Source organism: Oncorhynchus nerka, unplaced genomic scaffold (genome assembly GCF_034236695.1).
Source record: "Oncorhynchus nerka isolate Pitt River unplaced genomic scaffold, Oner_Uvic_2.0 unplaced_scaffold_1043, whole genome shotgun sequence".
Lineage (NCBI taxonomy): Eukaryota > Metazoa > Chordata > Actinopteri > Salmoniformes > Salmonidae > Oncorhynchus > Oncorhynchus nerka.
Window position 1 is genome coordinate 64,534 of NW_027040266.1, and position 5,644 is coordinate 70,177.

General features: G+C 40.2%; 1 protein-coding gene across 1 annotated transcript in view; it reads right to left on the reverse strand.

The window, feature by feature from the left end:
- The window catches only part of LOC135570198 (stonustoxin subunit beta-like), an 8,067-nt gene extending 5,129 nt beyond the window's left edge, over positions 1 to 2,938 (reverse strand). Inside the window, exon 1 of the mRNA XM_065016307.1 lies at positions 2,848 to 2,938. The gene's annotated coding sequence lies outside the window, so the exon portion shown is untranslated. The remainder of the gene's footprint in view (positions 1 to 2,847) is intronic.
- Positions 2,939 to 5,644: the final 2,706 nt, after the last annotated feature.

A 5,644-nucleotide genomic window follows, 5' to 3' on the forward strand; every position in this document is an offset into this window, starting at 1 on the left:
ACAAACACTGGACACACACACACTGGTCAAGCGTTGGCAAGAATGTTACATTTACATTTAAGTCATTTAGCAGATGCTCTTATCCAGAGCGACTTACAAAAATAGTGCATCTAAATCTTTTAAGGGGGTGAGAAGGATTACTTTATCCTATCCTAGGTATTCCTTAAAGAGGTGGGGTTTCAGGTGTCTCCGGAAGGTGGTGATTGACTCCGCTGTCCTGGTGTCGTGAGGGAGTTTGTTCCACCATTGGGGGCCAGAGCAGCGAACAGTTTTGACTGGGCTGAGCGGGGAACTGGACTCCTCAGTGGTAGGGAGGCGAGCAGGCCAGAGGTGGATGAATGTTTGTGTGTGTGTGACCAGTGTGTGTGTGTGTGTGTGTGGTTCCAGTATGTGTGTGTGTGTGTCCAGTGTGTGTGTGTATGTGTGTGTGTGTCAGTGTGTGTATGTGTGTGTGTCCAGTGTTTGTGTGTCAGTGTGTGTTTTGTGTCCAGTGTGTGTGTGTGTGTGTATATGTCCAGTGTGTGTTTCCTCTACATATGAGTTTCTCAGTCTGCAGTGGATCCTCCAGTCCAGCAGAGAGCAGTCTGACTCCTGAGTCTCCTGGGTGATTGTAGCTCAGGTCCAGCTCTCAGGTGTGAGGTTTGACCTCAGGCTGAGACCAGAGAAGCACAGCCTTCCTCTGTGACTAGACAGCCTGACAGCCTGCAAAGAGTCAAATCATATTAAAACCACACTGATATTCTTTAATTGGGGAAAATAGTGGCAGTATATTTTTTCAACATATTCAGATATATCAATGTCCTGAAACCTTCCATATCTATTCATAAAATAGTGTATCATCATAAAAAATAACAAATGATCAAAGTATTGCCTGCAGATAGAAACATGTATAGTACAAATATTATAGTAGACTGACCAGACCAGTTTAAAAGCAGTATCAGTCAGAAGACAGACAGTGAGGAATCAGATTTAGCAAAGCACCACATTTAAAAACTGTAAGCTTCACTGTCCAAACACATATGGTGTGGACTATGTGTGTCTGGTAAACACATGTGGATCTGGTGAACAGTTATCACTTGTTGACCAACTACAGGAATACTGACCTCAAGTCTCCAGTTTACAGTGGGGATTCCCCAGTCCAGCAGAGAGCAGCTTCACTCCTGAATCCTTCAGGTCATTGTTACTCAGATCCAGCTCTCAGGTGGCAGGGGTTTTGAACTGAGAGCTGGGGTAACACTTCACAGGATGTGTCTGTGAGTTTACAGCCAGTGAGTCTGCCAACACAGAAGAAATACAATGACAGACAGGATGTATTAAAATATTTCGCTTAGCTTTCTCTGCTTACACTGTAACCTGTGCACAAATAACGTGTTGGGTTTAGCCTCAGACCAGAGGCACAGCCTAGAAATGACACATTTTCAAGTATTGCTTGTAGATAGAAAGATGCATATTAAATATATGAGTAGACTGACCAGACCAGTTTAAAATCAGTATCAGTCAGAAGACAGACAGTGAGGTATCAGATTTAGATTGTATTAGTATACAGTCCACACCATATCTATTTAGACAGTGAGAATCAGATGTAGGTGTATTGAGTATACAGTCCACACCATATCTATTTAGACAGTGAGGTATCAGATTTAGATTTTATTGAGTAAACAGTCACACCATATCTATTTTGACAGTGAAGCTAACATTTTAAATGTGTCTCTATACTCAACATTTTGGATTTGAGATCAAATGTTTCATATGAGGTAACAGTTTATAATGTCACCTTTTATTTGAGGTATTTTTAATACATATGTGTTTCACTATTAAAATGAAAGCACTTTATGTTTCCAGTCTCCCCATTTGAAGAAGTCTTAAGTATTCTGAACAATTCACTCATAGTGTATTAAAATAGTCAAAATGTAGTTTTTGTAAATAAACTCGTTAGTTGCATTTGCAGTTTGTTTTGGTTGTGTTTTTGGTTTGTGTTTTTGCCCAATAATAAAATGGTGGATGATGAGTGGAGTAACTTTTCTGTCTAAGAGAGTAGATAACATGTTTCTAAACAATAATAAATTAATCCTGATGATGTCATGATTAAGAAAAATCATGAAAGAATCATGAATAATAATAAGTGAGAAAGTTACAGAGGCTACAACAAAACATGCTAACCTCTCACCATTACCAATAACAGAGAGGCTACAACAAAACATGCTAACCTCTCACCATTACCAATAACAGAGACTACAACAAAACATGCTAACCTCTCACCATTACCCAATAACAGAGGCTACAACAAAACATGCTAACCTCTCACCATTACCAATAACAGAGGCTACAACAAAACATAATGCTAACCTCTCACCATTACCAATAACAGAGACTACAACAAAACATGCTAACCTCTCACCATTACCAATAACAGAGGCTACAACAAAACATGCTAACCTCTCACCATTACCAATAACAGAGGCTAAAACAAAACATGCTAACCTCTCACCATTACCAATAACAGAGGCTAAAACAAAACATGCTAACCTCTCACCATTACCAATAACAGAGGCTACAACAAAACATACTAACCTCTCACCATTACCAATAACAGAGGCTACAACAAAACATGCTAACCTCTCACCATTACCAATAACAGAGGCTACAACAAAACATGCTAACCTCTCACCATTACCAATAACAGAGGCTACAACAAAACATGCTAACCTCTCACCATTACCAATAACAGAGTGGGTCTGATCTCTGTAACTTTCTCATTCATCATTATTCTCGATTCATTCCTGATTATTCATAATTCAAATGGGAGAACTACATACATAAAGTGCTTTCATATCTGATAATACTGACCTCAGAGTCTCCAGTTTACAGTGGGGATTCTCCAGTCCAGCAGAGAGCAGCTTCACTCCTGAATCCTTCAGGTCATTGTTACTCAGATCCAGCTCTCAGGTGTGAGGGTTTGACCTCAGAGCTGAGACCAGAGAAGCACAGCCTTCCTCTGTGACTCCACAGCCTGACAGCCTGACAAAGAGATCATCATGACTTCACAAACACACTGTTAATTTAACACCAGTAGTGTAGAAGGACAATGGCAGATGCATTTGGTTTATTCTCCCAAACAACATATAGATTCATCTTCCGTTTCCTAGAATTGTATGGTCATATTGTTATACTAATGTGAAAATAAATGAATTTATTCAATATGTTTTTCAATATAATATATTATACATATTATAATACATATTTTATAATGAATATTTCTTCCTGATGATTAGTTCGTATATGTCATTTTATTTACTCACAGAACAGCTCTGGAGGCTTTGACCACTGGCAGCAGCCTCAGAAGACCTTCCTCTGATCTGGAGTATTTCTTCAGGTCAAACACATCCAGCTCCTTTTCTGAAGTCAGCAACACAAAGACCAGAGCTGACCACTGTGCAGGTGACAGGTTGGGTTTGAGAGACTTCCTGATCTCAGGTATCTTTGGATCTCCTCTACTAGAGAATGGTCATTCAGTTCATTCAGACAGTGGAACAGATTGATGCTCCTCTCTGGAGAGGGGATTCTCCCTGATCTTCTCCTTGATGTACTCGACTGTGTCTTCATGGCTCTGTGAGCTGCTTCTGGTCTTTGTCAGTAGACCTCGTAAGTGCTTCTGATTGGACTCCAGTGAGAGGCCCAGAAGGAAGCGGAGGAAAAGGTCCAGGTTTCCTGCCTCACTTCGTAAGGCTTTATCCACAGCACTCTTGTAGAAAGTAACTAACTTTAGGCTTCTCTCGAACAGTGAAGAAAAAGACACTGGACTTTGTTTTGCGGTTTGTCCATTAGATTCTCATTGTTGTTGATGAATGAGAGGAACACATATACAGCAGCCAGAAACTCCTGAATGCTCAGATGAACAAAGCAACACCTTGTCCTGGTACAGCCCACATTCCTCTTTAAAGAGCTGTGTGCACAATCCTGGAGGCTTCACTTTGCCTCCCAGGTTTCTTCATAGAAAATCTTGCCCTTCACAAGCTGTTGAAAAGGCCCAGTGACAGAATTCTCTTTATCCCTGTCTCTTCTTTCACAAGCATTCTTCTGTTTGGTATGAAACACCACAAGGTGTGTGTACATCTCAGTCAAGTCTTAGGCTTCTTCTGAGCATGTGTTCAGTGAAGAAAACTGAATGTGGCACATGATGTGGAGGCTCCTTGATGTCTTTATGTTTGATTCTGCTGGCCAGGTCCTCATCACTGAATCTCTTCCTGAAGTACTCCTCCTTCTGTGGGTCATTGAACCCTCGTACCTCTGTCACCTGGTCAACACACCCTGAAGGGATCTTATTGGCTGCTGCAGGTCGGGTAGTTATCCAGAGGAGAGCAGAGGGAAGCAGATTTCCCTTGATGAGATTTGTCAGCAGAACATCCACTGAGGTTGACTCTGTGACGTCACAACAGATCTTGTTCTTCTGGAAGTCTAGGGGCAGTCGGCACTCATCCAGACCATCAAAGATGAACAGAACTTTGTACTTGTCGTAGATGGAGATTCTTGATTGTTTAGTTTCCATTGAGAAGTGATTGAGAAGTTCAATGAAAGTGTGTTTGTCCTCTTTCATCAAATTCAGCTCCCGAAAAGGGAATGAAAATACAAATTGGACATCCTGATTTGCTTTTCCTTCAGCCCAGTCTAGAATGAACTTCTGCACAGAGACTGTTTTTCCAATGCCAGCGACTCCCTTTGTCAGCACTGTTCTGATAGGTTTGTCTTGTCCAGTTAAGGGTTTGAAGATGTCATTACATTTGATTGCAGTCTCTGGTCTTGCTTGTTTCCTGGTTGTTGTCTCAATCTGTCTCAGCTCATGTTCATTATTGACCTCTCCTGTTCCACCCTCTGTGATGTAGAGCTCTGTGTAGATCTTATTGAGAAGTGTTGGGTTTCCTTGTTTAGCGATCCCCTCAAATACACATTGAAACTTCTTCTTTAGATTAGATTTGAGTTCACGTTGGCAAATCACAGCGAGCTCATCTGAATGAAGAAATACCACAGAGGATATTAATATTACGTCTGTTTTAATGTCTACAGTATTGTAGGACTGTTATAAAGTTGTAAATTATAATAATTTATTCTCGTAACTGACTGTCTAAATCTGTAAAAGTTTTATAATGCATTACAGACTGGTGTGACTGATTATATTATTATTGGTATTATTGGTGGTATAATTAATGTTCTCTCTCTCTCTCTCTCTAAATTAATCTGCAAAATTGTAATTATTAGCCTACCTCCTCCTTTTTCACACAATCTATATAGACTCCCCATTTTTTCTACTGTGTTATTGACATGTTAATTGTTTTACTCCATGTGTAACTCTGTGTTGTCTGTTCACACTGCTATGATTTTCTTGGCCAGTTCGCAGTTGCAAATGAGAACCTGTTCTCAACTAGCCTACCTGGTTAAATAAAGGTGAAATAAAAATAATAATAAAAAATCACCACAACACATCCCTGCTGCTACTTGATGAGGTCACTAGGTGTTGTGTTAAGGCTGCTACAATATCATTGAGTTACACAGCTACTTTAGCTGTACTTTAGCTACAGCTTTTTAAATGTTATAAAACAGCATTCAACATGAGGCAGACAGATCTTACATTTCTCCAGTGTGTCAGCAA